Below are 11,350 nucleotides of genomic sequence, written 5' to 3'. Positions count from 1 at the left end.
AATCGATACATTTTCCATCAATCGGTAGTTTTGCCACGAAGAGATACCCCGGGGTGATAGTTTGTCTTGGTAAGAACGGACACTACGGTGTTAATGGTGACACGTATTCTAACGTCCTCCAAGGGGTTGCGAGGGTGAAATACTTCGCGTGGCGAGGACGAGCTCGTTGTGAAAGAGCAGATTGCACGTTAACGAACATCACCTGAAGGTGTCGGATGTAAACTCGATTGGCACGTCTGAATGAAACGCGGCAGCCACGGATAGACTTTCTGAAACCGTTGCTCCGAACTACGGGAAAAGCAATCTGTTGCTTAGTTTCCATTCATGAGTCTTGTACCGGTGGTACAGGAATAAATATCATCGACATAAATGACACGGAAGCCAGGATCCTTTACAACGGTCATTAGCGTCGTATTGTATTTGCTCGAATCGACTCCGGAATATTTCCGTTTTACAATCGAGCTCGTTGCAACTCGAGATTGCAACCAGTTGCGTTAAACAAAAGCAATTCATTCTGGCACGTGTGTTAAACTGGTTAATAAGGTTCGCGCTGTTCTTTACGGATGATTCGACAAATTGTTTTCCAGTTCATTCTTTTGTTTCTTTTCGCTCGGTTTATTATTTATTCGTAATCGAATAAAGCCGCTTGATGAGTGAAATAATGAATGTTGCCAGCGGATAAGTAAATTGTATGGAAGATCCACTTTGTGAAATTGAATTGATACAAATTAAATAAAAAATGGATAAAGGAATTGATTTTATATCGTGACTCGCTAAAATTTATACAGACTAGTTTGTCATAAAGAAAGGCAAATATTTAAGTTATGTATATTCGACGTATTCACAGGGAATTGTATACATAGGAGCAGGCATGCAATCCCCGGCGACCACGGATCCATAAAATTTATAGGTGCAATATCTTCGATGCCTATAATAAACAAGATTTTATATCGATATAGCATATAGCCCAAATTACCAATTTCGCGAAAAGTAGCATTACCGTACATTATACAAATAACATAGAAAATAAGTAAATCGTTATAGAAGGGGACTGAAGTTTCCTACAGGAGCTTGAACGATATGATCATCAAGAGTCCTGAAAATGTTATATGATCTGTATTTACTGATGCATTGATTGTGTGGTCGATTAATTTTTTACTAACTGTCAATTAAGCAATATTTTATCAGAGATTTGCATCTAGGGCACACACTGAAAGACCTACCTTCGCATCTACACAAATCGTTGAATACTCGACTTCAGCTGGAAGTGAAATATTTGAAATTCCATTTCTGCGGGTATCCCCCGATTCATTACCTCGAATTTCCTCGGTCAACTCTATATTATCCTCCTGGCATCTCCAATGCCATCCTACGCTATTTCTCCAGCTGTGCATCGATCGAATCCGATAATTATAACGGCGTGGTTACTCGCTGCGGTTCCAACGACGATTACACAAGTGAGAATTTCCATGTCGTCGATACAGCTGCACACCAAATAGACGTGGTTGCGTATAATCGTATCGATGACCATCGTCCTTCAAGTTAGCATACGTGCGTAAAATAACTCCAACATATTTGAATCGGGTAATCAATTCAACAGCGTTAATTATTATCTTGCAACACGTGTTGTTCACATGTATGTAATTTTGATCCATCATAAGTGGATTCGGGATATGTGTACATTCTCGTGCAAAGGTACATCATTTACATTCTCGATCATATTTCGCTCTGGATAGGAAATTACGAATATTAAATCACACTGTAAAGTCTGTGGGAATTACATATTACAGTCACGAAAGAGTTCTTTTTATCGTAATAATGAAATTATTATTTAAATCCTGCAAAAAAGCTTTGGGATCGACTAAATTGCCAAGTTTAAAATATATGTGTTGCAAATTCACAAAAATTTATGGAAAATTCTAAGAAGGCAATGGACAAATATTACACTTGGTACTATAAATAAATTAATATGCGGGATATTCAAGGATTGTAAACGTAATACAATACAATGATAAAAGCACGATGTATGATAGAAGTGGACTTATAGATAAAATATTCGATATACATAGACGAATATGTATAGATGAAAGAAAATTATAGTTACATAATATTTCATGCCTTCATGTAAAATATTTAATGGTTATCTATCTAATATACAAGCAAAAATGTATAAAATTTAATAAAACATAACTTTTCTTCATTCGTTATAATCAAACAGATGTGCCCATACTTTTAAACAGGGCATATTTATCATGTTTTTGCTTCATTTAATTAAAAAGATCTGTGCTTTTGTCAACTTGAAAAACTCATCACGTCTCCCTTTACGTTTAATATTCAGTTAAGAGAAATGGGTGAATTTCCATCAAAATTTACTTTTTAATAAAAAATCAATCGAATACTTTTTAATATAAATAGGTAATAAAACCTTTGAAATCCTACGAATTCCTATTAAATGAATATCTTTATCTTAAAAACAGGACTATGATTCAACAAGTTAAGTGTCATGATAGTCATCTTTGATGTATTACAGCCGAAAACGAATTAATGAAGAATCATCCTCTCTTTTCCTTGTTAGTGCTTTATTTGTTCCACAAGTCCAGTATTCGTGAATAATATCGCAGGGAAATTGAATATTGATCAGTGTGAGTGGCCGATGGTAAGTTACTTTTACAATAATTATACTCCATGCCGACGCTTCGTTAACGGGCGCAACTAAAAAATTACGAGTGACACTGTGTTTTCTCGTGGGAGGCTGGTAGCTTTATTTATTTATCTTTTTTGGTCAAAGAGAAATCGTCTCAGGTATTAACGTCGTTTGACACGTAAAAACAGGACAAAGGTGTTCGTTGGGAAACGAAGGTCGTAGGGAACGAAGCGTGCACGAATCTACAGAAAAGAATGGCGTACAGTGGTTGACGCGTATTGTTGCAGAGGTAATTGTGTTTCGGTTTGCTGGATCCGTCTGGTTCGATGGTTCGAATCAGACTGAATGTTCGTTCAGTTTGATCAATAAAAGTAGCGCGCAGGCGTCCTCGTTGGCTAGTACATGAAAGCCTGCGAGTCCTTGCCCCTGTATATATGTCTGATCAGGAATGGATAGACGATAAAAAAGAGGGTGAATCGCGAGGGATGATGTACAGTGATGATGTTCGAGGTAGAAGGGAAAAAGAGGACCGTGTGAATCTACCACGGAGTTTTTTTGTCACAGCTATGTAAGGAAAGGTTGCTTAATTTCGTTAATATCACGTGATCAATTAGAGTGTACCTTTTATCTTTGACTCGCTTTCTTTCGCTATTTCTTTGTTGTTTCCCCTTTTAGTTTATCTTTCTTTCTGGTCGACCCAATTGCACGGAAGAAATCGTTTGTTTTATCGCGGTGCGGACACTTCGTTTCGATATCCACTTCGTTTTTCCTTGTTTAGATTCGTGTAGTTAACAACTTTGTCACGGCATTACACCTAGTAATATCGACCAGGGTTTTCATTAATTTCTGCAATGTCGTGGTTTTTGTTTTCCATCGGCGAGGAGATCGTTCTACACATTTTCATTTCTTTTAACGACGCGCAAGACGTTTCCTTTATTACTCGACATTCAAGTCGCGAAAATTCGAGAGAAAAATGTTCGAGGCTTTTAAGTTTGCTTAGTGACCTTCTGGAACTTAATTTATCACTGAAAATACTTTCAAGTTCCGTCCATTTGTTACCTGTAGGGCTAACGCGAGAGTTTTTCCTCTTTTGTTTCTTCCTCTTCATCTCCATCTTTTTATCACAGTACATTAATGAAATTACTCGCTGCAGCGTGTTCGTCAGTCATGAAATTTGTAACAGAAGCTACATACTGTAGAATTTTAGAACTCGTCTATTTCACAGAGGACGCGATAAATTTCGTTTCGGTGTAATGGTATTTAGAACATCAAATCTTCCAGCAAGATTGCAATTTTGCTTGTCGCCGGTTGCCTTAGCGGATTTCAATTTTGCAACGTCCTATTTTTCGTTCATCTGACTCTTGCAAATATTTCATCGTTCCCAGTTGTGTATTTCAAAATCATTAAAGCTGCACATCTAGAGCTGTTATCGCAGAAGAAAATACGAAACCGATATGCCTTTGTAGTTATGTACAAAACAGATCATGAAAATTTTACGCGTTTAAATAGTCGTGTATAACATAAACTGTTTAACAGTGAAAAAGGATATAAATTGATATTACACGGTGAATATAAATTAAAATATTGACCGTGGTTTTTAATCATCCTTCAATGAACTCTCGATAAAATTGGCTATCTCGACTACCGCGCAATAAAGTCATTCGAAGTAGATAACCCTTTAATCATTTTCGAGCAGGTTGGCCGAGATTAATTAATTCCTCGTTGGTCGATGCACGGTTAGAGTTAAATTACTCGTCAACAGAATTTATTTTAAGGAGTTATCACGGATTCGTAGCAGGGAAAAGGTGCGTACTGCTACAACGGTTAGTAATTTATTTTATAGCGGTTACGTAACGGTTTTATAGCGGTTTGCACGATACGATCGGTCGGAAAAGGTTGTATCGTGATACAGGATAATGTCGACACAACGATGACCGGTTAACACAATGGAATAACAAAATGCGCTCGATCCATCTTTGCGCTGCGCCGGCCACGAATAAAAATGTATTTTTGGCGACGCGATTTAAACGCGTCGACCCTTTCGAGCGCCGTGTTCGACCACTTGGTTCAATCTCATATTATTTACTCTTTCTCAATGTGTTGACTTTTTCTGTAATCCTGCGCTCTGTTGACCCGGGATTGAAAGGAAAAGAGTGTCCCGTTCGATCACGTGCTACGTGGACCGGAGTTCCACGGGATTTTCTGACCCGGAAAAAGCCTTCGGCCTCGCGTGAATATCCAACTTTTATTAAAACTTCTCAACCCCCCGTTATGCCATGGAAGTTACATGGCCGCTACGAATAGTCTAGCACGGGACGTTTGTACGGATGAAAATTAGGGGATCTCGGCAAAGAAAATAATCAGCGACATTGCACAAGGATTTTCGTTCTTTGAAAGTTGAATAGAACTTCCTTTCCTGCTGCAGGCGTTTACTATGTATCATGTTTTTCTTTCGTCCGCATTCTCCGCTCTCCAGGGAAGATTGATTTGTCAAGTTTCTGTTTAAAGGGGTAGATAAGTTTTGATATATTGGCTGTTTCTAGTTTGTTATTGAGAGTGCATAAATTGCCTTGATAAACAATGAGATAGTTGTCAAAAACCATCCTCTTTTAAACTCTGGCTCGGTCATGAGCGAGCTATATGCTCCAATGATATTAAATATCGAATTCATTAATACGAATGTAGTTCCTTTTATTAAGCTTTTGAAACGTCAAAAGAGATTTTATTTCAGCTGTGCATCGGTGTGTAATATAAATACATGGAAAGTTACATTTGTTACGTTTTACGTAAATACTTTTCCGACTTCTGTAATAAAACATGTTTCTCGATGTGCACGGTACAGGTTTTTAAGATGAAAATAACACAAATAGCCAAACTTTATAACGTTTGGTTTTTCAATCAGTACCAGGAATCACCAGTAAATGGTAAATGACCTGACAAAGGGGAAAAGTAAATTTCGCAGAGATTCCCAATCTCTTTAACGTAATTTCTTAAAATTTTTTTTACATGTAGTTCTATTTGTGCTAAAGACATAAATTGTATTAAAAATGAATTCTAATTGATTTGTCTTTACTTTAAATTTTGTAATAACTAAAGTTTCTGGTTAAGAGGCAGATTAGTTAACAGCGCAACAGCAATCGTTATCTTATCGTGTAATCTACAGATTAGCACGTAGTAAATTGTAACCGTTCAAAGCAAGCTCACAGCGTACTGCGGCGTCCCGAATTTTGTATTGAATTAAATGAAGCGCGCTGAATCACTTCGATCAGAGGAAGTTACTGGATGCTCGGTTTACCTCTCGAAGCACGTGGTGGGCGTGCAAATGGGAGGATTCTCTAAATGAATAATAAACGTAGTACGTTCTATCGTCCAACACAAATCTTCGTGACGAAGCCATTTAGCGTAGAAACGTTTCCAGTGTAGCTAAAGATCGAGCAAAGTGCTTGGGTAGAATGAGCAAGCCTCGTGACTTCGTTTGATCGATTTTCACACCGTTATCCCATTTAAATGTGCTTCGACGTTTCGCTTAAAATTCTGAGCCCTTTTTATCCATTTGCGCGTAGAACCGGTCCTTGAACTACATTTAATGGCATAGAGAAAGCCTCGCTATTTATTCGCATTTTTATAACCCTACGATTCGATCTTTCGTCTAATGATCCACGCAAGGATGATTTTTGCACAAAAATAAAACTCGTCTCCTTAACGAGTTTTTCAGTAGTACGATTTCATCATGTTCTTTAAGTCATACTTAATGGTCGCTAGTAATTAATGGTAAGATTTCGAACAAAAGTGAAAGAAGTTTTTCTTAATGAACGGTTCACGTTTTCTATCTTCATCGAAGTAAACGTAGGAAGAAGTAAGATTAAATGAGTCGATCAAGGTAAATGCGAATCGATAAAAGAACAAGTAATTTTTGAAGTAATTTCGCGAGTAAATTGCAATTCCTATGTTTAGCATATTAAAGTACAAGCATTTCTTTTGCACGATTTTCATAGCCTTATTTTCATAGCCTTTCAGCGCTAAAAAGCATTCTCCGGTGCTTCCTGTCAGATTAATTCAAAACGAAAAATTGAGTGTGTGGACAAAATAAATTTTTAATTTCTCTGTTGTATGTTACTAAGCTCTGCGCGTATTTCCAGCGGTATCTCTATACCATTCAAAGTGTAAACCACTTTCTTCGTTTTCATAGCATGCTCTAGTACCTTCGGGGGATATGAATAAAGAAGCGTCCGAGCGAAATTGACGCGAAATACATTCTTGACTCGAACAGAATTCCTTATTATCATGCTTTACGCGACATCAGGAAAATGTATATTCCCAGCGTAAACTACATTTTCTCTTTTTTTATGACTTTTTTCAGTATCCTCGGGGAATATAAATACAGGATGTGCATATGAAATTAACACGCTACGAGTTCCTTATTACTATTCCAAACGCAGGTATTCCCACCCTTAAACCTTTAGAAGTACGATACCAAAGGTTGAAGTTCTATTTGCATTAATACAATATTAACACGTTCCCTGCGTGCGATTCAGATCCGAGTTAGCACGTACTTCTGCTTATGTGTATAGTACCGATTTGAATGTGTGACGTGGACTAAGTCAGGGAATTGTGGAGGAAGATTTCATAATAATTCATGTCGAATATATACACTACCTTTCATAAGTATTCGTCGCTTTAGTCGATTTTTAGTAACATTATTTGAATTTGATAAAATCGTATGAATGATGGATTAGTAATTAGGAGCATCATTTACTAATTTTTTACAGGACCAGTAAATTATAAATCGCAAGTATCTATTAAGAGACGTGACAGCAATATATTTTATTATCAAAGCGATGCATATTATCAAAATTTAATTTTCTTGAAATCATCTGTCAATATTTCATATTTATACACATTGCCGAACATTCGCTTCAAGTTACTGCTCATTACAGTTCAATGATGCATTGCATGGCATGATTAGTCCTGGCTATCTACATTGCGGCTTCCGTTTAATTATTTGGATGTCAGTTAACGTGGCGTGACCCAGGAATAAGCTTCCTCAGCATCGAGGTTGCATCGTCGCACGGTATATTTTAGCCAGACAATCAAGAAAATTAATTCATTTGCCTTGGTGGTGAAGCAGTGAGCATGGGGACGAGCACTGGCTTCTTTCTCATCGACTCACCACCGGGCAAATACTTTAAATAAACGACTCGCAGTTGTTGCATAAAGTTAATCTCATGGTGAATGTCACCCTATATTTAACGACGCGGAGATCGATAAAAAAAAGGGTCAAGAGGCATCTTTTTTTAACCAAGTTTAATCGTGAATGAAACAGCCTTTGTTTTACGTTTTATGTTAAGTAGGCATCATTGTTTCTATTTTTATCCCGTTGAGGTTTTGAAAAAATGACTTTCATCCTACATGAAATCTCCATAAAAATAGGTATCGTATTTCAAGTGACTTGCTGAATATCTTCAGTTCAGTGAATATTCTTCCTAGGTTTTCTCAAGGAAGTTAGACGAAATTTTCTCCGTTATTTTCTCCGCCGACTACAACCAAGTCCTAAAAACAGTAGTTCCCTTTAAAACGAACAGGGAAGTGTCATCGCCATCGTTGACAAGACGAAACTTTTATCCTTCTCAACGTGTCTCTGTGTTCGTCGACTTTAAACGGACGTTACAAAACCATGTGTTAAGCTCGCGAGAGAGTTGCACAGCAGAATCCTTGAAATGTATGTGTATGTAGAGGACTGACTAACCTTGCGTTATTTGTGTCCTTGTTGTTAGCCTCTGTTGTTCGTTGCACATGAAAAAAATGAAAAAATGAGAGAGGAAAGAATGAAAGAGAGAGAGAGAGAGAGAGAGAGAGAGAGAGAGAGAGAGAGAGAGAGAGAGAGAGAGAGAGAGAGAGAGAGAGAGAGAGAGAGAGAGAGAGAGAGAGAGAGAGAGAGAGAGAGAGAGAGAGAGAGAGAGAGAGAGAGAGAGAGAGAGAGAGAGAGAGAGAGAGAGAGAGAGAGAGAGAGAGAGAGAGAGAGAGAGAGAGAGAGAGAGAGAGAGAGAGAGAGAGAGAGAGAGAGAGAGAGAGAGAGAGAGAGAGAGAGAGAGAGAGAGAGAGAGAGAGAGAGAGAGAGAGAGAGAGAGAGAGAGAGAGAGAGAGAGAGAGAGAGAGAGAGAGAGAGAGAGAGAGAGAGAGAGAGAGAGAGAGAGAGAGAGAGAGAGAGAGAGAGAGAGAGAGAGAGAGAGAGAGAGAGAGAGAGAGAGAGAGAGAGAGAGAGAGAGAGAGAGAGAGAGAGAGAGAGAGAGAGAGAGAGAGAGAGAGAGAGAGAGAGAGAGAGAGAGAGAGAGAGAGAGAGAGAGAGAGAGAGAGAGAGAGATGGAGAGAGGTAGAAGGAAAAAAGAGGTAAAAGAGAAAGCGAAAACAAGGTAATACAAGCTTACTCGGGGATGGTTTTATACATATCTATACTAGTGTTAATTATTTACGGTTTTTATGCGCATCCTATTCTGCCTATTGCACGACTGAAACATATAAAACCGAAACAACGCACGGCTTTATGACCATTAAGAAGTTGTTCCTGCTGACCTACATGACTTGATATGAAAGCGATCGTAAATGTCCGTACTATCTTCGGAATCGTTCTATATATTCTATATAAAATGATCGTTCTATATAAAATGATCTATGACGAAGTCAAGTGCCAATAAATTCAAACGTAAAAATGTCACGTTCGATGTATTTTTTTTTGAGGCTTTGTTGCGTGAATTAATGGGTCTGAGCTGTTGATGATAAATCATTGAAAATCTACATCAGAATGTTACGTAACAATATACCGTCAGATAGAGATGGTTCAGTGAGTCAAGTAAAGTCAAAATCGATGTCGGTTTCAAATTAGTCATGGTCGATCGGTTACAATAGCTGAAATTCTAATATTACGCTCAAACACCAGTTCTTCTTGTTATTATTTACGCCAAAACAGTTTCAATTGCTCGCAGTGCCTAGTAATTAAAATACGGATTGCGCCTCCGATGGTCAGATAAAGTTCAAACAGAAAAGGCCAGCTGCATGGTTGGAGTTCTCGTTCGCGAGGGAACGTAAACTGCGAGAAACGGTGTACGTTAAACGAAAAAGAGTGTTATTAAAGTGAATTGCACGTTGAGAAAGAACTTGTTGGTGCTCAAAGTACAACCATTCAACAAATAATGATGGCTTCGAGTTTCATTATCGAGAGTAATTCAGGATCGTTAAATAGCCATGCAAGGCGAAACGTGTCGTTAGAAGTTTTGCGTGTTGAGGAACGTTTTCACTTTGGGACCAAGCGTTCAGAAGATATTTGTCTTTCATTAATCTAGTTTCATATTAAATATTTAAACAATCTAAATAATTTTGAAATAAGTTCTCCTAACTGCACTGAATTTAATTTACTGGTATTTTGATAAAACAATGCATTTTCTTCTTAATTTTGATGTTGATATAAGAAACATTTAAAGACACGCAGTTACTTTTAGCAAAATTAATTTTGACTTGTATTAAACTAGAAACGCAGTTATATACTTTCATACTTATTTGGTGAACACATTACATACAAACATTGTAGAATAGGTATTCGAACCTTAAGTCCTTTATTATAGGAGTTTTATAGTATCATCTTTAAACCTGTTATATCAGACATAAAATTCGTTAGATAAATTTTATCTTCCCCGCATAGAAGAGTTAACAACGATGCGTAAGAAAACGCTTTAAAATCCGTGTAACCCCACGCAGGTTCGCCATAAATCGACCATGGTGCAATAATTCGTCAACGCTGAAGAGTTGTTCGAGCCTATTTCGGAAACGTAATACAATGATGGATTACTGACCATCTACTGGTTCCGATAATGCGTCATAATTCTTTTCGACGAGGCTACGGGGAGCCTCCCCGTTGCGAACCAATTTCCTGTGAAACGCATCGGCGAAAGTATCCGAATGCGTGTAGAGTCGAACGAAGTTGAAGTGGATGGCAGAAGAGATTGAATGCTCATCGATTTCCGATCAACGGAGATCGAGTGGATCCATGGAGATATCAGAAATATTGGGCTGTCTCTAGCAGCGACGAGGCGCGGGGCAATCTCGTAATGGGGCCACAGTTTCATCGACGTCCCTTTCGTTCAATTCGCTCGATCCAATGTTCGTTCATCGCCGATGCTTCATATTGGCTCTGTCTACTTAATATATTCTCTTTCCAGCCGCTTGATCGTCTTTCGGTAATCAGTGCCATTTCAGATTGGCTGGCTGAAACCAATTTATTTTTCGACTCGATATTACGATTCGATAGCCACGAACTATTTCCAGCCAGGATTTCCAGCTTCCATTATTCCTGCCTCCGGAGGAACCACTTTCGTTTGTTTTCCACCTATCAGAGTCCGGTTATTATTTATCGTTCGACGAAAGGAACCTGTACGTTGGATCTGGTATGGACGAGACGAAGATCGATCACGTTCCGGTTTGTTCGTTTGCGATATTCTAGAATCAGCCCTTTTATAAATCACTGATGTCGTTAACTTTTGTTCCTTTTTTCTTGGCTCGTTTACAGACCTCGATATCGCTATACTGCTTGCGATGCTTAACTAAAGGGAGGCTAGATTTTTTCATCTCTTATCTCGATCGTTGTATGTTTCGTATATGCGTCTTTTTTTGAAACATCAGAAAGATCAGGTAATTTGCATAACGCCGGCCGCATAA

The sequence above is a fragment of the Bombus impatiens genome, unplaced genomic scaffold (assembly GCF_000188095.3).
Source record: "Bombus impatiens unplaced genomic scaffold, BIMP_2.2 scf_0653, whole genome shotgun sequence".
In the NCBI taxonomy this organism is placed as follows: domain Eukaryota; kingdom Metazoa; phylum Arthropoda; class Insecta; order Hymenoptera; family Apidae; genus Bombus; species Bombus impatiens.
The sequence above is the reverse complement of the archived record's forward strand: the minus strand, read 5'-3'. Positions refer to the sequence as shown.